General features: G+C 43.7%; 1 protein-coding gene across 5 annotated transcripts in view; it reads left to right on the top strand.

Annotated features, from left to right (window-relative positions):
- The window catches only part of LOC6581521 (RNA-binding protein Musashi homolog Rbp6), a 194521-nt gene that overhangs the window by 96349 nt on the left and 71923 nt on the right, over positions 1-26249 (top strand). The window contains exon 1 of one of the 5 annotated variants that reach the window (XM_015161888.3): positions 10677-11088. The exons of the other annotated variants lie outside the window; for them this stretch is intronic. The gene's annotated coding sequence lies outside the window, so the exon portion shown is untranslated. Of the gene's footprint in view, positions 1-10676; positions 11089-26249 lie in introns of those variants that run through there. 5 annotated transcript variants of the gene reach the window in all.

Here is a 26249-nt window from a genome sequence, read left to right on the forward strand (position 1 = left end):
TGAACTTTTCTTGGTGTTACCTACTGATAAGTCGAGGCTTTCAATATATTATATATTTATATTTCTTAAATTTACATGCAGTATGATACAATAGAGCTTTGAACTTATGAAAAACCTCAAATAACATGAATTAATATTTATTATATATATACATTAATCAGATATATATCTGACCTCTATAATAGAGGAAGAATGAAAATTCCGATATTATGAATTGAACTATAGATATATCTTAGAATTTTCATTTATTCTTCTTTCACTTTATATATTACTGAGATTGAACCAGCAACTGTAATCTTTAAACATAAAATCGGAATAAATATTTTGTTTTCAGCTCTTTTTAGCCTTATTTTCAATATACATATATTTTCCATTCCATTCCATTCCAGTCCATTTCATTCCATATTCCTTTCCTCAATCTGCAACTCTTTCAATCACTGTCTCGTGACACGATTGGTTTGTCTATCGCTGGTGCTACCATCTCTAGCTGTTAGTAGCATTTAAGTTATGGAGCACATCGAGCTGAGCAAACGAACAGATAAACAATAAGTAACTGTGAATTATAGCGGCCATTACTTTTCTCCTGCTTGTGGGGGTGAATCGACAACTGTTGTTGTTGCTGCTGCTGCTGCTGTTGCTGGTGTTGCTCTGTGTCTGTTAGTTGTTTATGGCAGGACAATAATTAGGACAATAGCGCAACGCATCAGTTTCAACAACAACATGCCGATGGAGTTGAACCGCCCACACACAGACACTCAGATACATACATACTCATACACATACATAGACTGCCCATAAGCCCTAGCCATGGCCTCAATCACGAAAATGATATTTGGAATGTTCGCTCGCTCGCTCTGCCAAGTTGGCTCACCAAATTAGTTAATTAGGCGCCGTTGTTGATGGGGCAACATTCAAATATTCAAACAGCCAAAATCAGCTTCTCTTGCTGCCGTTGCTGCTGCTGCTGCTGTTGCTGTTGCTGTTGATGTTGCTGCTACTTCAATTCCATTTCCATTTGAGGCATGGCCCGGCTGCCACTTGATGAGGCATCAACAGTTGGCAAATCGAACTCTGTCGCTGCGTAAATTGCTTATGAAATTGACATCCAATGCCAGCGACGATTCTCAGACAGCAATCGCTGTTCCTGCTGCTGCTGTTGCTGCTGCTGCTGCTGTTGTTGTTGCTGCTGCTGTTGCTGCTTCTGTCTGCCGGAAATGGAAACAGCGCTAATGACGAGCCAAACGCACACTCAACCAGACCCACACCCACACACACACGCATAACACACATAATTGGCAAATCACACACATTGATTTCAAACGCGTGTGTGTGTGTGTGTGTGTTGTCGTTGGCATCGCTGGCTCAATCGTTCATATCGCAACCACAGCGCCTACATGCCGCTCAGCTGGTGACCAGCACCACCACCACCACCAGCAGCAGCAGCACCGCCACATCCGATGGGCTGACAGAAAATATGGCGCATAATTTTAAGGCAATGGATACCAACCACTCCAGGCCCCCCACTCCCCCTCTCTCTCTCCCTCAGCATCTCAACCTCAATTTAGCCGAAGCTTTTAGGTGTGTGGCTGTCTAATGTGTGCGTGTGTGTGTGTGTGTGTCTCATACAGCGCATCATTAATAACACTGAAACATAGCTGCACAGAGACAACAGCGGCAACATCATTATCAAAAAAGAAAAAAATAAAGAAGAAGAGGAAGAGGAAGAGGAAGAAAAACAGCCTCGTGCAGCAGCAGCAGCAGCCGCAGAAATTCAATTTTCATTGTTTGGTTTTTCATTGAGGCTGGGCGCTGCTTCCTTGTCGTTGCTTGACTTGAAATGGCAGCCGTTGATCTTAAATAATTAGGCAAACTTTTGCGTCTGCTACGGGCAGTCAACAAACCCACAAACACAGACACACACACACACACACAGACATGCACAGACATGCAGAGACATGCTCATATGTAGGCAGACAGTCATCAACTTTGGCCCCAGTGCCTTGTCAGGCAGACAGCAAAAAATTGCTTCATTGCTGTAATTTATAACATTCGCTTGTCATTAACAGCAATTTTAATCGCTGCCAACTCACACACGCACACACACACGTGCCTACAAGGGTGACTGTGTGTGTGTGTGTGTGTGCTCGGCATTTAAAGCGTGAAAATATTAATTTATGAGCTTTTAAAATGAGTTGGGCTGTTCAGCAAATCGGCTATGAAAATACGCCATAAATGTGCGTAAATGTGCGTGAGTGTGTGTGCATGTGTGTGCACGTTAGCATATCTATATAAATAGCAAAAATTGTGCGAGTTAAATAGCAAAGCAGGCGATAAATAGTCAATCAAATAAACCATAAATATCATATAAATATCGCATTAATACCCAAATGAATAGCAATTTAATAGAAACTTTATTCAGCTGCTGTTTGTAGAAGAGCAAAAGAGAGAGGGTGAGAGAGGGAGAGGGAGCGAAAATTGTCAACTAAAAACTTAAAATGTCAAATGCAAATAAAATATACAATTTCGATCTGATTTCCATTTGCATTGCCATTCCATTCATTAGTTTATTTCAATTGAGAATGACTTTTTGTGTGCATTGAAATTATTTCGAGTGTTCCTTTGCCAACTGTTGTGTGTTTTATTCCCATTCGTTTTCAGCCGATTAACTTTGACTTTTAGACATATGTATTTGAATTTAAGCTTGTAGGTGTTTCTTAGAAGATTTAAATATGTTTTCATTCATGTTTTCATAGCTCATTTTCAGTATTCCATATTGCATTTGCACTTTCACTCATTGCTCTTTGTATTTATTTAGTTCAACGCGTTTCAATTGGCATTGCTTTTTCTTAGGGAGATTATTAAACCTTTAATTGCAATAAATACGAGTAAATAAAATTTACTAATAAATATTAGCTAAGTTTTATGTTATTTTGTTTATCTTCTAGCTATGAGCAGTTGCATTGTTAACCGTTTCCATTCCATGCCATTGTTTCCATTATGTTGTTCTATTCTAAAGGTTCCCGCGACTAATTTCTTAGATGCTCTGCTTGGTTTTTATAGTTGCTATTTATATGTATATAGATATATGTATTCATAAAATGTCTCAATCCCGTTGTTTCGCTATTCACTCTTCACTGTTCGTTTTTACATCCACCATAATCCATTTTGCATTATATATACCACTTTAAAATATATTTTCCTTTACGTGGCATATATTAAAACCCCCCACATAGACATCAGCCACTGTTCCGATTCCAATTGTTCCATCTACACTCCTACCACATATCAAACAGTTTTAATGCTGCTGCTTCGGTCTGTTTTTATTATCTTTATAAAAACAATTTGATTTCCATCTATTTCCCATGCCACTCACATTCCATGTTCTATTATCAGCATTTCGCATGTCATCGCTGGGCTGCTGCTTCTCCACACTCTCCGTCAGAGCAGAGCTGTTGTGTTATCTTAGGCAGCCAATGAAATCAGTTCACTGCTTGCTTTAATTCCATTTCTGAAACATTCAAAATGCTCGCAAATCGCAACGGCAGCAGGATAACAACAGCAACAACAACAGCAGCAACAGCAGCAACAGCAACATCAGCAACTAGAACATGTGTGGTTAGGTATATGATGAAATCTATTTATGCCGCCGCTTAAAGCCCATAAACCACAGCCAAAATCCAGTGGTCGTCGCATTTAAGTGCGCCAACAACCACCGTTGAGCAAATCCGCTCGCCTTAATCTTCACTTGCTGCGCGTATCTTAATAAACTATTAAATCAAACTCAAGCTTCACTGCACGCAAGCACACACACACACACACACACATACGCAGGCATAGCGATATGGATACACACACACACACACACACACACGCAATCGCATATATAGTAAATAAATAAATGAGTTATATGCGCGTTGTTCGCATTCACATTATTCTCAATGGCATTGGCGCTTTCCTGTGCGAGCTCCGAGCTTCGCAGTTTTTGGCATTGGCCAGGCGCGTGTCCTGTTTTATTCCTTACGGTTCCTTCTTTTTCTGTTTGTGCTCGTTTTGGTTCTTTTTCATCTTTCAGGAAGCCGATACGACGTGGCCATTATGGCTATGCGCTGGCCTGTTAGTAAGTAAGTCACCCAGCAGGAACCAGGAAGTGAGTTAAGGCTCAGCAAACAGAAATAAATTGAACTCAAATTGGCCCACTATGCATTATAAATGTTGCCCAAAATAAAATGATATATAACAACAGCAACAAAAACAGGAATTTCTTATTGCTGAGATAGATAGCTGTGCACATAGATATGCATATAGATATTTCTATAAATCATAAATATCGTTAGTTCTAATAATTTCATTGATAGAAATTTGATACTGGTTTATTATAAATTAATTTATAGTTAGTTTTAAGGTATATGATTGGATAATTTCTAGATGATTTATAACGTTTGGCATGTGAAATGTGAGAAAATCCTTACAAAAATATTTTTAAAATTAAATAAAATTAAAGGAAAAAGCAATTCATATTTTCGATATATCGCATATCATATTAAATATTTAAAATTATTTCTAGACGCTTTTCTCTTGCAACTTTTTCTACATATAAACAACTATAACATTTATATAATAATTTTTATTATATATAAATAAGAGTTAGGAGTACTCAAAACTAAATATAACTGTCGAATTTCCTTGTTTATTTGGAATGGCAAGATAAAAATATGAACTTGTTTTTTATGAACTAGTTCTAAAGTCTTAAACTGCTCTCTACTCTCACCTTTGGCCGATCTTATTTAACTGCCAGAGACTGCAGGAGTCTGCGTTGTTTTTTTTTTTTTTTTTAAGCAACTAAATATATTGTAGTTCTTTTTTGCGATATATAAATATATATATTTTTTTTTGTGCCCCTGGCTATGGTTATGCTTTCCTGGGACAATATCTGAGCTGGCTCTTTGGCTGCCTCGTGGCAGCTCCCAGCAGCCTTGGCTGCTCCTCCTGCTGCTGCTGCTGCTGCTGCCCCTGCCTATGCCCGCTCACCTGCTGCTGTCGTTATTATTTATGTTTTGTTATCCGTTGACCAGAGCGTTCTTGCTGCTTGTTTTTTACACACAGTCACACACGCACGCACACACAAGCAAATGCTGTTGCTCACCTATTTTACGATAGAATGAATATCTTGCGCTGCTCTTGCTGCTCAACTCGGGGTGTGAGAGAGCTGAGCGTACGTGTGTGTGTGTACATGTGTGTGCGTGTGTGTAGTTTTCGCCACTGTATTTTTCTATAAGCTCGCAGGTTTTCCAGCTCTGTTCCATTCTGCTCTGTAGTCTTTTTTTTTTGTGTTTCTGGCTGCTGCTGCTGCTGCTTCTATGTACTTCCGTTTTGTAGTGAAAAGAGCTTTGCGTGTTGCTGCATGCGTGTGTATTTGTGGGCGTGTGTGTGTGTGTGGGGCTTGCCAGTTTGTTTGTGCTTAGAGAATTGATGGCAAAAGGATGTGTGTGATTTCGCATGTATGCATGTGTGTGTGTGTTTTTGCTACTGCTACAGTTACTGCTGCTGCTGCTGCTGCTGTTGGCCGCAAATATCTGCTGAATGAAGTGGCATTTGTTAGTGTGGTTTAAAGTAAAGTGCGCGGCGTAAGCTTTTAACAAGCGAAATTGCTTAAATGTTGTTGCTGCTGGACAACAACAGCAGCAGCAACAGCAGCAACAGCAGGAGCAGGTTGCAGGGGCGGTAGAGCTAGGGCGACAGAGAGACGCAGACATTGTCGGACTGGCTTAAACTTGGCCAGCAGGTGGGGCGCACATTGCGAAAGTGCCAGAGAATGTTAAGTAGTCATGTAGATGTCGAGTCTGCGGAGTGACTAAATAAGTTATTCATATCAAGTATTGTTTTGCGGCTTAACGCAACCGAAGTGCTTTTCGATTTCACTAAATGCAGCACGCAAAAAATGACCAAAGCACTGCAAAGATTATTCGCATGCCGTTCGCCTAGAGCGTGCGAGCTCGTAAAAAACTAATTCGCTTTCTGGCTTAAGCTGTGCATGCTTAAATGTTTGCAACAGGATAGTAAATTAATTAATTGCTTAAAAATGCTCAAAGCGATTTCATTTGTAGCTCTTCTATGCAATTCTCATGAATTAAAGGAAATTCTGTCATTTCTCAAACAGTACATTCTCAATTACAAAGGTAACCCATGTTGGTTATCTTGGCTGTTCTCTGCAATTCTCATGAATTTGAATTTTACTTTTGTTTTCACTCTGCTTTCCATTCCATTCCTTTCCCTATCAGCCATTACTTTCTCTGTTGTATTGAGTTACTTCGTCTACTCCTTCTCATTTTGTATATGTACGCTCTTCCATGCAATTCTCAAGAATTCAATAAAGTCCCTTTTTATGCAATTCTCATTAAATTCTCGTTTTCTCACCTCATCAGTGTCAAACATTCACGTTCTCAATTTACTTTGAGCTTCTCTATGCAATTCTCATGAACTCAAGTAAGTTCGAATTTTTTCCACCTGTTCACTATCCGAATGAACTTGAATTTAGTTTTTCTTGAAGATCCCTTACTAGACCTATATACATATATTTTATATATATTCTCTCCTTAGCACTTCACGTGAAATGAAACAAGTCGCAGTTTTCTGTACACGTTTTCATTTAGTCAATATCAACCCTTCTATTCACAGCTTTCACATCTGAATATTTATAAAATCTTGGTATTTATATGTTTGCATTTCACTAAAAGTCGGATTGGGCAAATCGGTTTGAGTGAAACATTTTTCGTTTAGCAATTTATTGTTTTGAAATTCCTCGAATTAACTGTAGAATTCCACACGCACATTCCGATTTGCTGCAGCACACGCATACGAATCGCTTCTGTAAGTGAATTTAGTTGCTGCCCCACCGCCGCCGCCCACTTTTTGCGCCAGCCCAACACGAGCGCCGTGCTTAGGTCTTGTATATCAAGGCACGCACACACATGCATAAAATAATCTTTTTATGTGGCTGTTTTGAGCTGTTCGATAGCGCAATTCGAGCTGGGGAATATGAGCAGTTGAATTGCGGAGTGTGGTGTGTGGAGTGCGGGGGAGAAGGGAAGGGCAAGGGCGGCATCTTGGGCGTCCATTGTTTGATCTTGTGTGGCCCGCTTTGAGTGACTTGGCTGGCAAGCGGACTGACGGAACATCGAGCCAAAGCGTCCCCATGGAGTCGTCAATAAATGCGATAAAACCAAACATGTTTCATTTGCAATGAGCCACACAGACTCCACACATGGACGCAGCTCGGCTGCACATCTCTCATCTGGCCAAGGGGCGAGGGGCAAGGCAGGGCTCTCATAAAATTGTGCGACGGGCGTTGAGCGTCAAGTGTTTCGGATGCCCAAACTCCTGTGTGGATTTTGACCCATAATTGACTTGTACACATGCCAACTCCCAAGTCGCTCGAGCGGCTCGCTGCTGCGTGTCTAGGCGGCGTTAGATGAGCACAGAGAGAGAGAGAGAGAGAGAGAGAGCGAGACTCAGCTAGATATATTTATAAACATATATATATATATATATTTATATTTGCGCTAGTACTAATCCTAAGCTCACTAGCGGAAGCACTTGGCCTCCTCCTTAGCAGCGCTGAAATGTCAGCTTTGACATTTTTAATGCCCCCATAGCTATCATTAGATGGGCGAACAAAGCGCAGTCGACGAACAAAGGCAATCGAAATAATCAATACAAATTTTATAACCTCACCCACACGCACGCACACCCACCCACACACACACACACACACACACACACACACACACAAATACACAACAATGAAATACATTACAAATCAATTGCAATCGCTCGAAAATCGGCGTACGAATTTCCATAGACGATGTCTGGCTTTGTGGGTTTCTGGCTGTGCTGCCCGCTCACCCGCTCGCCTGCCTTGGCTTGGCTGCCCGAGTCCTGGCTGAAATTCCTGGCTAAGGCGAAAAGGGGCAACATTATTATCATCATCAAGCGTACAAAGTTAGTGCCGCCGGCTGCAGAGTTCGAGCGGCGGCGGGGCGCTGCTTCAAATCGGCAAATGAAACAAACCAGGATTTACATGTACACAGTTATTGCTGCTCACACACACATGCACACACGCGCGCATACACTTAGAGGCTGTGTGTGTGTGTGTGCGTGTGCAGCATTTCCTTTGGGTTATTTTCCGGGAACAACATTTCATGGCACTGATAAAGCTGCCATGGCAGCAACACCAGCCAGCAGCCGCTGTCGGCGTCGGCAGCGCTGCCAGCGCCAGCAGCGCTATTGGGGTAATGCCGGCGAATGCGCCGACGCAGTGAGTCCGGAATGTCCATTCATATTCGTTTTCGAGGGAAATTCTGCTCAGACAAGTGGCGCTGCGAGCGTTTTTCGGCATGCCAGCAAACAGAGGCGGGGGGTGAGGGGAATGGGAGGTAAGCGGCAACGCACACACAGACACACACACACAAACTGGCCCCGGGGCGGTAGGCAACAAAATATTTGACGCAAGTTGCGCGGCACTGTGTGTGTGTGTGTGTGTGTGTGTGTGTGTGTGTGTGTGAGTGTGCTGCTATGTGTGAGCGGTGCCGTGTGCACTCCAGGCAATGTCAAGTTGACACTTTCACCAACACACACATGCACGCACACACACACACATACGCAGATAGGCGTAAGGCGTAAGCACACGCTTAACAAGCTCTAAGGCCATTATATTATTGTTGTTGTTGTTGTTGTTGTTGTTGATAACAATTAATTATTAAGTGCATAAACTAAAAATTAGATTAACATTAATTGGCCCCCACACTCACACAGACTAACACGCAGTTAACATGCAACATGCAACATTCAGCATTCATTAACAGTGCTGAACTGATGCGAACAGTGAACACCCTCTATAGAGGTTACATTTGCTATTGTTGTTTGTTTGCACCATTTGCGCCTCCCCACCGCTCCACATAGCCCCACATCGCGCCGTCTCTTTCGCGCCGCCAGCGTCGACTGCGGCCACCCACGAAAACAAACATAAAGGTGCAACAATGACGCGCGTAGATTTTTCAGCGCCTGCTCGCTTGCTCTCTCTCTCTATCTCACACACACACACACACACATAGCCCTCCCTCGCTCATTGTGTCTCTCTGTGGCTCCTCAGCTGCAATTAGCGCTCTCTCTGTTAACTCATTTCGGCCTGTGAAAGTGAATTTTTAGAGACTGTTTGGTGTGTGATTGCAACATTGTGCGACTGTCTAGGCGAGGGGTAGAGCGCAGAGGGGGTTGGGGGGTGTCTGTGTGAGCTGCTAGCTAACAGCGAGGCACACAGTTAACAGCATCGATCGATGCAACTAAGCGAACAAAAAGTGTTGCATACCCAAAAGGCGCAAATTGTATTTTTAATATAAAAATTAAATAAAAAATCGAAAAAATTTAATAAAAAATTTACAAAAATTAATTTGATCAAGTTGAGGCCTAGCGCTAACAGCAGCTAATATTTGTCATCCATTGGGCAGCCTGGCAACCCTGTTAGCTGGCCCGCATCGGCAACAACAAGCACACGCTTAACAGTCCTCGTGCTGTCGTGCCTATGCGGGGGTGTTCGCTCTCTGTGGCGTCACAGCTGAGTCGCCCTCTCTACGCTGCTCTCTCACTCTCACTCTCTCTCTCTCTCTTTCTTTGTGGCCTCCTCAATGCTGCTCTCTCTCTCTTACTGACTCCCGCTCCCTTGCTCTCTCTCTCTCTCCCTCGCTGTTGGCTTGTGTTTCCTTCTCTCTCTCAGGCTGCTTGGCTCTCGCTGCCTGTGGCACTGTTAGTTGCTTCCGTTGTTGTAATGCTTCTGCGCTGCCGCTGCCGCTGCCTCAGCCGCTGTCGCTGTCGCTGTCGCTGCCGGCGTCGCAGCTGTGGATGTGCTGGCTGCGTTTTTGCCTTTGCTAAAAATCCTACGCAATTCGCGAGAGTCCTTCAGTCGTTATCAGACAAGCGAGTCCAGCAGTCGTTGCGTTCTGTTCCTTAGCCGTGCAAAAGTAGCCTAGTGAAAACAACAAAAGCCAACAAGCAACACAGCAACAGCAAAAGTAATATAAAAAAGAAGCAACAACAACAACAACAACCAAAATACCCAAAAAGGAAATCAATTCCCAAATTCTTAGCCAAGGAACAGCCACAACCACAAGAACGCAGTTCAATTTATTGTCAATAGCGGCGAATTTATTTCGGTAGACGACGCGTTTTACTTAAATAGCGAGCGATTTTTATTCACGTGATACGCAACGCGTGCAAGTGCAATCAACAAGAACAACAACAACAACAACAACTAAAACAACAACAGTCACAAACAAATCAAACCGGAAGCAAAGTAAGCAGCAGCAGCAACAGTCGCCGCCGCATCAAATCACATAATTTGCAGGACAATTTTAAACGCGCTGTCACACAACGTTGAGCTTTAGTAGTGTAAAAGAAATTTATAAAGAAAACATAAACAACAACAACAAAACCAACAACAACAACAAAATAAATAAACATACAAAAAGCAAATGCAATTAGTTAAAAGGCAATTTGAAGAGCTTCTCCGTTAGTTGTGAATCCTAGCAATAAACAACGAAACGTAAACGAACACAACAACAACAACAACAGCAACACAAAGTAAACAATAATAAAGCAGACAAGCAACAGCCAAAGAACAGCAACAGCAACAGCAACAGCAACATCATCATTATTATCAACAACAACAACAACAACAACAACTGGCAACTTGCAACTTGCAACAGTTGAAAGTTCGAACGCGCTCCTCAGTTTCGTTCGGCCGACGGTTTGTTCGGCGCTCCCAACACCAAATTTCCTGTCGAAAGTGTTGCTATAAATTCAATCAAAATTTCACACTTTGGAGTAAATCTGTTCTACGTGAAGCAGCCAGCGGAGTTATTTCAGCAGCCGCCGCCGCTTCCGCCGTTGCCAACGCTGCCAGCGCCGGCGACAATTAAAGCGATTAGTCCGCCAGTGACAGCAGCCGCAGCCGCAGCAGCAGCAGCCGGAGCGCCGCCTTTGACGCCGACGCCGCTGTCAGCGACAACCGCCACAATTCCAACAAAGAAACTCGTTGTAAGTAGAGCCACTGAGCCACTGAGCCACCCACTCGAACCGCCAATTGCCCCCTAAGACATTGCTTAATTATTTATGTTGTTTTTCGTTTTTCTTCTTCTTCTTCTTTTTTGCTAATGTTTATGAAAGTTGACCCCAAGAAAAACTGTGTGCAATGAATTATTTTTGTCCTGTATTTCGTCTTTGTTTTTTCGTTCATTTCTCTCTATTATTTTTACATATTTCGCTTCGCACGCAATAAATTAATTTATGTTCTACGTCAGGCACGTTTCGCGCCCAGCCAAAAAAAAAAAAAAAAAAAAAACGAAAAACCGAAAGCTGACCCCGCGCTTGACTCTGCGCTGGGGGCGCTCGTTTCTCACCTGCTGGGAGGGGTAGGGAGAGGGGAAGGCCATTCATTACAACGTGTCGTTTATAAGATTTGGCTAGTAAATCGTTTTAAGTGTTTGCGCATTTCGCCTCCGGCACAACAGAGAAATTAAAATTCCAGCTATCCGTGCGGCTGCTGCTGCTCCTGCTGCTCCAACTCCTGCTTCTGCTCCCTGCTCCTGCTGCTGCAGGACATCGCATCTAAGCTGTAGTTCCCACTGCCTTGTTGCTTATAATTTGCTTTTAATTTGTTTGGCAAGTGCCAACACTTCAACACGGACGCCGCCACGGCACAAAGGACAAAGGAGCACACACACACACAAATACATTTAAATATATATATAACAAAAAATAGAAAGAAAATGTCATAAAAATAATTACGCAGCGCGCGTATAAAACGTAACGCGTTGGCAATTCGCGTGTCTCAACGCGACTTTTGCCTCGCTCCTTGCTGCTTCCTGCCCTGCCCTGCCCACTCTGCCTCTCATTCTACTGCTCGTGCTCTCTCCCGTCTCCTGCCATAAATTTTATGGCACAGCTGTAAACGCGCATAAAGGCTCGATCGAAAAGTGGCCATAAATAAGTTGATATATATATATATGTATATAGTATATAAATATTTATAGTGTGGCTTTTCGTTCTTTTTTCCGTTTACTTTTTGGGGCGCCTACAGCTGTTATTTGATGAATGTGCGCTATGGCTCTATTAGCTGAAAGCTGAATGAATTTTTCGACTGTTGGTCAAAATTTTTTAAAATTAGTTTATCGTAGAAACTTTTATGATGCCATCAAACAAGTTGAAACTACTCGATGGGCAGGCAAAGGCAAAGGCGGAGGCGGAGGTAAAGGCAAAGACGAAGGCGAATACGAAGGCGTCGTAACTTTTTTTGTTTCACTTTTTTAGTAGTTGTAAAGTATATTAGTTGAAGGCTTTGGCGCTTGCGAGTTAATTAAATGAAATTAGACTTATTTAGTTTTATAATGGGTTCGCCGCACAGTTTAGAATGTAACAGGGTTAGGCTAAGCCGTTTGATTGCCTCATCTGGCCACACTGTCAGCACAGTCTTCCTCCTTTACGAATTCACAAAACTTTGTCCTTTGCGCATCAGCAGTTGCTTGACAAGCAGCTCAGAATACTTTCAAATTGTCAATCAAATCAGTTGGTATTCTTTTTCATATTCCCAAATAAACAGGAATCAATCAAATATATGTTTCAAGAGCTGAGTGTGAACTCTATTAGAAGCTCTAAAAGGACTTGTCAGCTAATAGTTGGTATTCTTTGTAATATTAAAAAACAATCTCTAGTTTAGCAAAATGTTTCGAAGGCAGACTTATGATCTATTAGCCAGCTGGACTTGTTAGCTTACTTACTCAAGAACTGCCCATAGTCAATTTTAGCTTCTCGCAATTCTACTATCTGGCAGCTCTATCATATGGCAACTCCAATATTGGTCAATTCATATATTGGCCAAGCTTAATATTGTCCAGCTCTCATAGTCATTTCAGACTTCTTAATCTATTACCCTTTCTATTATCTGGCAACTCTGCGTACAGAAGGACCTCTGCCCATTTTAACAACTGTAAACTTTAATATCTGGCAACTCATCTTAGAGTCGAAGATTTGGACTTGAGGGCATTATAAGTGCCAAGATATTTTCTTAAAAAGTTAACCTTTCTGTGCTCTAGGAATACTGCTTATCATAGCTAACTTTCTTAACATACGGCAACGCTATAAAGTGGCAGCTCCTATATTTTAGGCAATTTTCTCACAATCAACATCAATTCATATGGCATAACTTTTGCAACCTTTTGTGTTTTTTATATATCTGTCTTATATGCATCCATCTATCTGGTGCAACATCTAGAGAACTAGCCTTACAGTCAAACTTCAAAACCAAGGCAATTTAGTACTGCCTTTATATCTCTGCATACAGAGTGTATTACGCCTTAATAACTCACATCAACTCTTTTAAAACTCTTCTTTTTTTTTAAGTCCAAGGCTTAGAGTCTTAAGAGTTATAATCTGCAACATAACTTCTAAGGCTTTTATGCTTATTATGCGCTGGCAACACTGCCCTGCCAACATGTGGCAACGCTGCTCAATGCCTAAACTCTTTGTGAATTTAAAGCGCTAATACCAATTCCAAGAAATTTGTCTTTATAATGCTCCTATCAAACGCTTGGCTTACCTCTCACCAAGCACAGACATATAGATCGGTCCATAATATATATACATACATATATGTGTTATAAGCTGCGTGCATTGCTTAAGCTGTCAGTTAAATTGAAGTGGCGAATCTGCATCAAATATTCCAACAATGCCGCCAGCCCCATAAATTGTAACGTTCCGCCCAGTGGGAAGGCACGGCGCTCTGAGTAACTCGCTCAGTTCCCAAGTTCGGTTGGCATAGTGCACCTATTGATGACGATGCCCAGGCTGATGCCAGAATTGTAAGCCACATTAGCTCGACTTGCCTGCCGCCTCCTGTCGCCTCCTGCCTGCCCCTTGCCGCCTCCTGCCTGCTGTATGCTGACTTGGCTCAGCTCGGTTCGGTTCGGTTCAGTTGGGTTTGGTTCTCTGGTGCTTGTCTAACTGCCAGTTTAGATTTGTGTCTAGTGACTTTGGCTTGTGGTAAACACTTGAGTTTAATGGTTTGTTGACTGCCTTCAGCAAGCTAAAGCTAAAGTCAGAGCCCACAGCCAGAGCGAGAGCGAGAGACGCTTCTATATGTTGACTATAATAAAATTCTCGTCTATTGGCGTGGCCATAAAAGCCGGGCTACATAAACGAGCATTAAACTGCCATCCACTTCAGCACTCGACGCTCGACTGTTTTATTATTTACTAACTATTTTATTTGATTTGATTTAATTTGAGCAGTTGCCGTTGCCAGTTTGAAAACGGCCTTAAAGGCTCACAGCGGTCCGCCCGCAAAGCCGGAGACCGATTTTAGTGACATGCCCTAAGCTCCAGCTGCACAGGATTATCAGTGTCTCGTCCTTTTGCAATTTACCAAAAACTAAGCAATCAAATAAATGCGATGAGCAAGGTTTTTAGCAATAGTTCTAATGGGTTCTACATGGCTTATGCGGTTGACAGCCAAGGGGTTTACGCTGCTGCTGCTGCTGCTGTTGCTCCTGCGGATGCTGGTTCGACTCCTGCTGGCTCTTACCGGCGCTTTCTGTTAGCTGACAGTAAATTTGAAAGTTTCAGTTGGTGCTGTAGGATTCCTTTGTGGCTGTAAACAATAATTTATTTACTCAGGAAGAGTTCTATATAAAAATTCGTTTCATTTTGTGGCTGTTTCTTCCGCTTCTGCTTCTGCTTCTCCTTCTGCTTCTGCTTCTGCTTGTGGCACGCGTTTATAAGGTGCTTTGCTATTTCGTTGACTTTGGCGTATTTGCGAGTGGATCAGCTGGCGAATAACAGAGCTCATCCGACTGCTTACACATGGCCAACAAGTCAGTCAGTGCGTCCGTCGTTTTGGTGGGAAGTCATCAAGTCCAGGCGTTGCCCTGGTCCCTTTTGCTGCTGCCGTTAAGCGCTGCTTGAGGGGCTTAGGCGTTGCTCGGCTTCCATAAAACTGTCACAATCAAGCACCCAGCATGTGTGGGTGGCTTATATGCATGTATATCTGTCTCTCCCTCTCTCTCTCTCTGGGTGTGTGTGTGCGTAGCCACAAGCAATTAGCTGTCATGCAGATGGGGAGCCAAGCAAACATCAACAAAAATGAAATGAATGAAAGAAAAATATGAGAGACAGCAGAGGAAGCCGCAAATCAAAAGCAAAAACCGAGAACCAAAAACCAAAAGCAATTGTCAGCCAAATTGGCATTGGCATTGACTGCGTTGAGATTTGATTTATCAACATGTTTCACGTGCGGCACACTGAAATCGCTGGCATTGTCAGCCCAGCTGGGGACCAAGAAGCAGTAAAGGCAACCACTCCCACTCCCACACCCAGCCCCAGCTCCTTCTCGGGGTCTGGGTCGAGGCAATCACACAAATACGACGCTTTTCGTTTTACGCGTCGCCGCATCGAAATGTGCGTGCCACACACACACACACACACACACGCACGCACACACAGTTATAGATAGCGAGCAAAGTCGAGTGGCAGCTGGAAGTTGGTAGCCCAACTGACGCGTTTCCGTCAAGTGCAACAAGCAGAAGATGAGCAGATGAGAGGGCGCGGAGTGGGAGCTGGCAGTGGGAGGGTTGGGGTCGGATAGTCAGCGTGCGTGGGTTTATTAAAATTTTAATATCAACGGCAAAGTCGACAGGCAGCCAAGTAAAAAATGTGTGTGGCGCAAAAAGTTTTCTTTATTTTTTTTCCTTTGCGCTCAGGACGAATGTCGACGCACAAGCAATCAAACCCAGTCCAGAAGACAGACAGTGAAGCAGGCAGGCAGTCAGGCAGGCAGGCAGGCAGCATGCCAGGACACTGCCGGTCTTTGAGCGTTGAGCTGCTTCAATGTGTGCGTAAGAAAATAAGTCATTTTCCCTTAAGGGTAAAGCAGCAGCGGTAGCAGCAGCACCGGCTCGGCTCCTTGGCTCGTCTCGCGCGCGCTGCAGAAAATTCATCGATTGAATACAATACAAATATGTCAACGAGCCGCTTGAGATGTCGACGTCTAAAATCTCGGAGAGAAACTTTCAGCAGGCAGCCAGAAAAGGAAGAAGACGAAGAAACAGAAGAGGACGAAGGAGAAGAAGAAGCGCAAGAAGACGGTCTTGGCTCATTTCAATGTGCCTTGGGGAGCGCATTGGGGTTTGGGGATAACTTCTCCTGCTGCTGCTCCTGCTCCAGCTGCTCCGGTTGCTTCTAGCCTCGCTCGCCTGGCAAAACCAATCAGTCAGCGGAGTGGCTTTTGCCGTGGTGTTGAATTACGGGTATTTTGTGTGAATTGAATTTGGCATATGATGAGGTAGATGGGATGGAGGAGGCCACAGTGAGAGAGAGGGGGAGAGGGGGAGAGCGAGAACTTGGCCCACACCTTGCAAATTATTTGCAAACGCATTCCATTTGAGTTACTTGGCACAGGCGACAGGAAGCAGGCGCCAAGTGACAACCGCCGGCGGCAATCAGCAAGTGCGCCCCGAACCCAATCCAGCCACGCCCCCGCCTCCTGCCTCCTGCCTCCTGCCTCCTTCGTCAACAAAAATAACAAGCAGGATGTGGATAAGAAGTGAATCAGGCAGATGAGTAGGCGGAGAGAGCTGGGCAGAGGGGCGATGGGCGATGGGCGACGGTTGAGGGAGGGCGTGGCATGCGGAGAATTGTTATTTTATGAAATTGCAAACACAATCAAGTTGACAAGCAGCCTTTGTCTTTGTCTTTATCTTGAAGACTTGGCTTTGTCAGCGATGCGAACACCCTCACTCTGTGTGTGTGCGTGTGTGTGTGTGTGTGTGTGCGTCTGGCTGACAAATAAATTGCACTAATGGAGCTGTTAACAGTTTTTGCTTTTGTAAAACTTAAAAACTAAGCACGATAGCACACACACACACACACACAAAGAGCGCAAAGGATGCTTGTAAAATATATTTGAATTGAGTGCAGGAAACTGGAAAATTGCAAAACAAAAAAAACAGAAAAAGAAGAAAAAAAAAAGGAAAAAAAGTGGTAGGAGAAGAAGAGGATGCAAGCCAAAAGAAAAACAAGCTGCAGAAAATGCCGAAGCGCTCGTTGAACAACTTGCGCCAAGAAGACAACAATCCGCTTTGGCAACTTGCAACGCGCAACTTGCAACTTGCAACGTGCAACTTGCGGGTCAACTCATTGTTTTTCGACTGTGCGTGTGTGTGTGTGTGTGAGTGTGTGAGTGTGTAAGTGTGTGGGCAACCAAGTTATTAGATTCATTTCAAGTTGTACGGAAAAGTGCACTCGAAACACGAAGACCTGGAAATGGAAATGGAAATGGGAATGGGAATGGGAATGAAAATGGCGCTGGACAAAGACGAACGCAAGACTGTGACTATTGCAAACTGAGTCAAAGTAAAATTTGTGGTGGCCAAAAAAAAAAAAAAAACGAAGGGAGAGAAGAGAAGAGAAGAGCAGAGCAGAGCAGAGAAAAGTTCATGAAACGCCCACGAAACACACACACACACACACAGACAGACAGCCGAAAAAGGAAAACTGAGGCTGGCGTTGACAACGCAGCAGCAGCAGTTGATAAGATAAAAGCAGTCAAAGGGGGTAAGAGGTGCCGCCGAGTGGTGGGTGGGGAGGGGGGTGAGGAAGGCGCACTGCAAACAGAGACCGCAACACTATAAATGTGGGTAGTTGGCCCAGCGAAACGAGTAAGCGGCACAAAAGAAACCGCAAGCTCAGCAGCAAAGGAGCTAAAAATCCAAAAACGAAAACGAAAAAAAAAAATAGAAGAGGGAAGAAAATAAAATACATAGAAAAAGCAAAAAAGCACAAAAAGCCCCAATGGAGGCCTTTTTGTTTGGGTGGCGGTGGGCGTGGTCGAGCCTAGGCAATTGCTCTTGGTATGCTTGGTAGGGGAGTGAGGCGGGGGGAGGCTGGCACTTATTTCAAACAATTAACTTGATATTGTAACGGTCTTTGTAAAAAGGGAAAACGAGCTCCAACTAGAGGTCAGAGTGACAGAGAGATAGAGATAGAGAGAGACAGTGAGTAGGATAGAGAGAGAGAGAGAGAGAGGGGGCGGAGCGGGCGTGCTGCTTGGGGTAGCAGCTTGTAGACTAAATAACAAAGCAAAACTTGGCAGCATGTGGCCAAAAAACCAGAGCAATCTACTAGCAGCAGCAGTGGTTGGGTGGCTGCTGCTGCTGCTGCTGGTGGGGAGTGGTTTGCTTTTGGTGGTGCCAAAAGAAAAACATAATAAAATCAAACCAAGTATAGCTGCTGCTGCTGCTGCTGCTGCCGTCACACGAAAGTAAAATAAACTGAAAGAAAAACAAAAACTCACGAGAAGCGCTGAAGCGACGCTGTCCACATTGCAGCAGCCACTGCCCCTCGTAACGCCTGCCGCCGCTGCTGCTCCTGCTCCTCCTGCTGCTGCTGCTGCTCCTCCTGCTGCTGCTGCTGCTGTTGTCTTTTGGAATTGCTATCAGTGTTACAGCTGGCGGCAGCAGCAGCAGCAGCAGGCGTCAACTCTTGTGCTACACAACTTGAACACGAAGTTCATCAACTAGCGCCTCGCCTAGCAGCAACTGGCAGAAGGCGGGCGGCAGGAGGCAAGCAGCGCTCGCCCGCAAATGGCAGCGTCCAAAAGCGTTATTATACTTGTAGTAGCTGCTGCTGTCGCATTTGTTATTGTTGTTGTTGTCGTGCTACTGCGTGTTTGTTTGCCAGCAGAATGAATATTGCCCAAGTTGGCTGCGCCGCCCCGAAGCTGTTTGGCTTTGGCCTGGCTAACACACACACGCACACACAGAGAGAGCTCCTGACAAGCACCTGTCCTGGCTGCAAGTTTCTTCGACAACTACAGTTCTCTGCTGCTTCTTCTCGCTCCTGCTGACTGCTGTTGTTTGTTTGTCTTATAAATTTACTTACGCTTATTTGCGCTGGAAATGAGCTGGTCCCAAAGTGCAAAGACTCTCACAAAAGAATACACAGCAAGCAAATGTAAATCTGCCCAAGTTATTTGCGTTGACAAACACACGCGGCGTATGCGCAATAATTTACAAAATTATTGTCCCAAATTGTTAAAAAAAAAGAAAGCAGAAGGAAAAGAAGAGAAAAGAATCTCTCTGGCTGTCGCAGATTGACACTGGGAATGCTTTTTATATGATTAGTTGACAGAGCCACAAGGCAACAGCTGCAAAACAACTACCAAAAAAAAAAAAAGTGAAAAATCAAGAATGCGGTAGCAAAAAATAAAATTTATTTTAGAAGTGAAAAAGAGAAAAAAGAAAAAAAAAAAAAATGGCAAATGAAAAATGGAAAACATAAGCAAGCAAAATGCCAGCAAAAGGCAAATATTTGATGTTACCCAGCAGCAGGAGGCGGCTGAAGTGCATTAACAATGTGTGTAAAGCCAAACAATAATAATAATAAACAATCTCTCCATGCGAGCCACTGAGGAGGGCGAACGAGCGCTTTCAAAACGAAGGGGCATTTGCTTTGGGTCCAAAAAGGTTTTGCTGCTCAGCTAAAAATAGAAAAGTGTTGAGATTTTGTAGGGAAATCGAAGCGATTTGTGTGAAAGAGTCAAGCTGAGATAGGGCAAATGATTTGTTATTGAAATTATAGAATATATAGAGACCATATTTATTGAGTGTGAAAAGAGAGAGAAAGAACGACAGAGAGTGAGATGAGAAAGAAAAAAGAGATGTGCTGACCTCTAAAACTAAACATCTATTTTGTCAACAAGAATTTAATAGACTAAACAGAGAATGTACATAGTTCTTCACAGTATATATGTATGTCATTCGCTATAAATCAAGTTTTTGATTTTATATATGCTTCGAAAGATATATTAATATTCTGCTGTTTAAATAATTTCAGAATTATAGCCGAAAGTTAAAAGTTGAGAGCTAACAGAGTAGAGAAAATGAAAAAGATTTTGTGGTGAAGCTCTGAAAGATTTCATTTTTGGTCTCAACAGTTTTCTTTGAAAGTTATGACAATAGTCAGCTGCTAAAAACAAGCTAAAAAATTATTTCTACTAGCTGAAAACCATTAATCGCATTTAATTTATCAAAAACTGCTGAAAACTATTTTCTAGAGATTTTGCTAAGAAGTTTTTTTTTGTTGTTATGATTTTTTCTATAAGCAGTTTTTCTCTCTCGCGTGCTGTGAATAAAATTCCCAAAAAGAAAAAACTTTGCAGCTGCTTAGTGCTGAAAATCTGACAAGATTATTATATAAAAACCGTATAGCTATGGTCTATGCCAAGCCTAGCTAAGAATTATAGTCGAAAGCTATAAAAAAAAAGCCAACTCATACGTTATTTTTTTTTTTTTTAGCTGTTGTGGCGTTGATTACGGCGTATTTACGCGTTGGCCATAAAAAACGTTTACTATGAATTGCGACTGTAAACTAAGCTCAATTTGTCAATTTGACAATTTGGGCGTTTTTTATGATTTTGCGCGCTTTTAATAAACATTTCAGTGCGTTGCTCTCTGCGTTCGTTGCTTTTGCTTCGTTTCTGTTTAGCGAAAATAAAAAGTAATTTGATTGCAGAGCTAAACGCGAAATGAAGCGCATTTTACAACACTGGCTGTGGCTCCTGGCTCCGGGCTCCTGGCACTGGCTCGGCCACTATCTACTGTGCTGAATCGCCAATCAATGATTGTGCACAGGATTTTTGCTTATTTTCAATTCGCAATTCGTTTGTTTGATTCCTGTTGCCACTCGCCTCCTGCCGCCCCACCCCCCCCTCTCGTCCTGCACCACATCCTGCTTGGCCCGTTTTTGTGCACAGGAAATGTTAAATGATAATGCGCGGCACGCATAAAATGCAGTTGCAGTTGCTCGTGGCCCGTGGCTCGCTGCCTGCTGCTTGCTGCTATTGTTGTCTCTGTGCGTCACACACATTACGTATACGTAATTTTTATTGCGTATACGTAATGCATTTTGATTTCAGGACAACAGCTCGCGAGGCCAAAGGGTGGATCACAATTTAAATCATGGGCGGTCATTTACGTGCACGCCATGGCAAAATGCATTGCAAATGTGTGGCTCTCTCTGTGTGTGTGTGTGTGTGCGTGTGTGTGTGAATGCGAATGTGTTGTCTACTTTACGGCGCGTGGCCGTTATTTCCGCTTTACGCGCTGCCACTAATAAAAATCGTTTAAAAAACCGCATGACAGCAGCAGGAGCAGCAGCAGCAGCAGCAGCAACGTTAAATAATAACAATCATGTGTAAATTTTTGCAGCGCAAAGCAAGTCCCATCCCCCTACTCCATCACCCTACCACCCCCTACCGCCTGCTGCTGCTGCTGCATTGCCATGCTCTGCTGTCCCGACAGATTTATGTGCCCCGACAACTTCAAACTGCAACGTGGCGTAATAAATCTCAGCTTCAAGAGGCAGCACCGCTCTCCCTCTCTCTCCCTCTCTCACTCTCTCTGTCAGCTCTATCTCTCTCTCTGTGAGTGTCTTGCAGCTGCATTGCTGGCTAAGCTTATTTGTCCCTCGGTCTGTCTGTTTGTCTGTCCGTCCATTCGTCGTCTTCCTTTGTCTTCCATTACTAAAATTAAAATCGCAGGCAAACGCGTTTGGCGCGATTCTATTACCAAAAGTGACTCACACTCCGAGCAAAGCAGGGAAAAGCAAAAACAGAAATGTGGCTCAAATATTTAGCTCCTCACTATGTTTTTTTTTTTTTTTTTTTTTTTGCTTCGTGCTTGTTCTGCTTCTTCTTGACGGCTTTTACACTTTTAAACGTCGCATTATTTCCGCTGCTTTTAGTCTGTCTGGCAGATCTCTGTGCCCTCTCTCTATCTCTGTCTCTCTCTACGTGAGTGTGTGTGTGTGATTTTTCGTCTTGTCTTTTGGTAAACGAAAAATACGTTAAATTAAATTATGATTTCAGTCGTCGCATCTCATCTTCGCCCCCCTCTGTGCTCCATCCAGTCGCACGTCTGCTTTCTCAGTTTTCGTATTCGTTAAATTCATTTTGGCGCGTTTTTCCTCAGTTTTTTCCGAGTTTCGCTTTTCTCTTTGAGTATTATTTTAATGCTTCAGCTGGGGGTACATTAGTTTTATTATGATTTCTGCTATGGAATTACAAAGAGAGCTACGATAGATAGGAAGCATGAGCTCAGTCAATGCGCTTCAAACTTTTGTTTCAATGTGAGCCAGCAGCTCGTCTAATTGATTCCCATTCCCTTAGCTTCAGTTTTACCTTTAGCTATGCTGGTGTTCTAATAGATTCCCTTTACTTTTAGCTCAGCTAGTTTTATTATATATTCTATTTTCAGTAACTTTAGCTTTACCTTTCTCTACATAAATTTACAGATTCCCTTTTCTTTAGCTTTATCTCTCTCTCTTTCTTTTCTCTCTATCTCTATCTCTCTCTCTCTCATTAGATAAGCTAGTCTCATTATACTCAATCAAGTTTTTCCTTCTCTTTATCTATTTCCTCTGTCCAAGTCTCACTGAACTTGAAGCTAATATCATTTAAATATTCCACGATTTATACTTCTTTATTGGGAACTTCCTTTTTGGTCTTTAAGCTAGTGTCATTGTATCCCATCTCATATTTCTTCAACTTTTATGTCTAGCTCTACCTCTATCTATTGCCTATAAGCTGCATCAATATTTCAACTGACATCGACTTCTTCAGCACCATCTTCTATCCTTCGCATCACTTTAGTTGCTCATCTTTTTGCAGAGTATTTCATCTTCGCCATGCTGTTCGCTCTATCCCTATTGTAAATTTTTTTTTTCAGTTTATGCCAAAGTATTTGCTTGCGCACGTTTCGGTCGCGTTTTGTCCCTGCAGTCAGTCACTTAGTCAGTCAGTTAGTCAACACAGACGACCGCAGCGAGGCGTGTTGTTGTTGTTGTTGTTGTTGTTGCTGGTGCTGGGTGTTGCTGGCAAACGGCATCTGGAATCTGGAATCTGGCAGCACAAACGCTTCACGCTCCATGCTCCACGCTCTACGCTCCATCCCCCCGCAATTCCCTGGGCTGCGCAAAATTTTGTTATGCGGCTGCAAATCTTCAACAATTGCCCTGATTTATAATTTCTGCTTAGCAATGCAAAATACTTGAGCCGCAATAGGCGGCTTGCTATGACTGTGGAGTGGGGAGTGCGGAAGTGTAGAGTGGGGAGTGCGGAGTGGGCGAGCGAGTGGCAGCTGCTGTCGCATGTGTTGGCTTAGCATACAAATATTTTGCTGTTTGTTTGCTTTAGTGCGCATAAATGGCAAAGCAAGCCGAAGTGGCCGAGGGGATGGGGGGAGGGGGGGTAGCGGGGTGTGCGGCAGCGAGGCGGTGCGGAAGAAATGTGATGAGTACGTTGACAAGAGAGCTGCCTAACCGCCATCCACACACACACACACACACACACACATACACATAGAGGCTCCCTTAGCCACCACGCCCACGCAGTGTCATGCATAATCCCGGCAGCCGCCTCCTGCTGCTGCTGCTGCTGCTGCTGCATCAGCCATACGTCTCCAGCTCGTCATAATGTGGCGGGTAGTGCGCTTATGCATAATTTACCCGCTTGTCAGGGCACAGCGAGCGACAGAGTCAGTGTCAGACAGAGACAGAGAGAGAGAGAGAGGTAGAGAGAGCTCTCTGAAGATATGTCAGAGCTAAAAAGCCGAGCCTAAGTCACAGGCACAAGCCCCAGCCTCAACTAGTCAAGTTCACAATTTGCTTTTCACAAAATATTTTCACAGAATTACAAAATACAACGAATGTGCAAGAAAAGCAAGCGATAGACATGCGCATGTAATATAATAATGTACACAAACAGATATAGATATATACATATATACACTCCAATCTAACATGATTCTTTCGGTCTCTAGCCTCAACTCCCCTGAAACGTGAGCTGTCCCATAACAAAAACTGATTGAGTTATGCTTATGGCTAATAGAAGAAGTGCAGGTATTTCTAGTCGGGCACGCCCCAAAGCACTTGTATCTGCCAATGATATTTACGAGTGAAATTTTGCAATTTAATTACTGCTTATTGTGAGCAAATAAAAGAGGGAGAAAGAGAGAGAGGCAAAGAGAGTGGGAGTGGGAGGTAGAGCAGCAGTCATTGCCTTACTAAATACCATATCTGGTCCTGCGCCGCTTAAGGTCAGTTTGGCCAAGACAAATATTTGAATTTCATGTATTTTAATTGCACGTTTCGTAAGCTGTCGTGTCTTGGGGTTATTAGTGAGCGTATTTCCTTAAAGCAAAAGAGAGACGGAGAGAGAGAGAGTGAGGGAGAGAGGGAGAGTGTGAGAGCTGGAGCTGGTCTTTAGATTGGATCGCCTGCTCATGTTGTTGACTGATTGCTTTGGCGGCGCCCAAGACAAAAGGCAAAGCACAGAACGAAACTAAACACAGAAATGCGTGCGCCATAAATTAAAGTAGTTTTAAGTTCTTATGCGCTCTCTCTCTCTCTCACTTGCACACACTGCCTGTGCTCACTCTCTATCTCTCTCTCTGGTTTTGGGTTTCGTTTTTAGCAATTCTGGTGCCGCCCGCTGGTTTGCTTTTACCCTAAAAATAGATACACAAATGTGTTTTAATGGTCGCTTTTTGCTCGCGTTTTCCTTTCGACTCGTCCTTCGCATTGCGTCCCAATCTCTGCGCTTTGTTATGCCGTCTGTCGTTTTTCTATGTGACTGAATTTATTTGGTTATACACGCTTTCCCTCCCTCCCTCTCTCTCTCTCTCTCTCCCTCTCTTTCGCTCCCTCTCTCTGGCTTGCTGCTTAGCTATTATAGCTTTGTGCGTGTTTGGCTGCCATTCGCCAAAAAGTTTTCTGGCCGCGTTTTTCAGAGCCTCGAGTTTTGGGTCGGCTGCCTCGGCTGCAGCTGCTTGAGTCCTGCTGTGGGGCGGCAAATGGTTTTGATTTGATTAATGAATGTTCTAATTAAGCAAAACCGTCACCTAAGCCCGCTCAGCTGCCGTTTGACCTTGGCCAAATAACAAAAATCTAACCGAACAAACAGCCACACACACACACACACACACACACGAATTGGATTTCTGTGCTCTAGCTATATCAACTCTCTATTACCGTGGAGTTTTGGTTCGGTTCACGTTTGCTTGCGGCCGGAATGAAAGACAAATTATTTTGGCCAAGTTCAGGAATTTCATTTTGTTTCCCATTCGAATCTGCCCTGCCCCCCTCCACCGTCCACGTGCCGCAACATTTGCTTTTGTGCGTTTCGTTGCTGCAAGTGATTAGCGTTAAATGAAAGTCGAGCTCGCTAGCTCAGTGGCCCCACAAACCCCATTGGCCCCACTAGCCCCACCGGCCCCACTCGGCGGACGAGCACTAAAACTTTATCGAAATTGACTCCAAATTGTTTTTCGTCCGCCCCAAAGCAGACGTCGAGGTACGTTCTGTGATTGTCTTGGGCCACAAATTTCAATTATATGCCCAGCTCCAGCTCCTGCTCCTGCTCCTGCTCCAGCTCTAACCACCTGGCTATGCTTGCGATAATTACGTAATGGCCATTGCCTAATGATGATTGGGGCCGTTGTTGAAGTTTATGAGCGCAGTAATTGCCATAAGTGTAACTGCCTCGGCCCAAACTCTAACTGGCTGACCACGCCCCCAATTTACTCACTCTCCGACTCTTTCTTTCCCATATCTCTGTCTTTGTCTTTGTCTTCGTCTATCTGCCTGCACTCAGCTATGCAAATTTAAAACTTTAAGCACAAATTACTGCTCCTGCTGCTCCTGCTGCTGCTGCTGCTGCTGCTGCTGTCCTGTTTGTCCTGTGCGTCCCGTCTGCCATATAAATTTAAACAATGTTGAAAACATGCTGCCTTGGCACTTTTTAACCACGCGCCACACACACACGCACACCCGCACAGACACACGCACAGCGTTAAGCATTTATGCTGCACACAATTTACATACACATGATTCTAGCCACTGCTCATGTGTGTGTGTGTGTGTGTATTTAATGTCGAAATTATGGACGACAATTTTAATGACAATTCAACTTAACATTAGAACGACAACAACAATGTCGACATGCGACCAGCAGCAGCAGCAGCAACAGCAGCAGCAGCAACAACATGCGCAGACTTTGCTGGTCGTTAGTCGTTGCAACAACAACAACAGCAGCAGCAACAGCAACAACAATGACTTGGCTTGGCAGGCAGCATCAACGGCAGCAAAACAGTT

The sequence above is a fragment of the Drosophila mojavensis genome, unplaced genomic scaffold, assembly GCF_018153725.1.
Source record: "Drosophila mojavensis isolate 15081-1352.22 unplaced genomic scaffold, ASM1815372v1 contig_74, whole genome shotgun sequence".
Lineage (NCBI taxonomy): Eukaryota > Metazoa > Arthropoda > Insecta > Diptera > Drosophilidae > Drosophila > Drosophila mojavensis.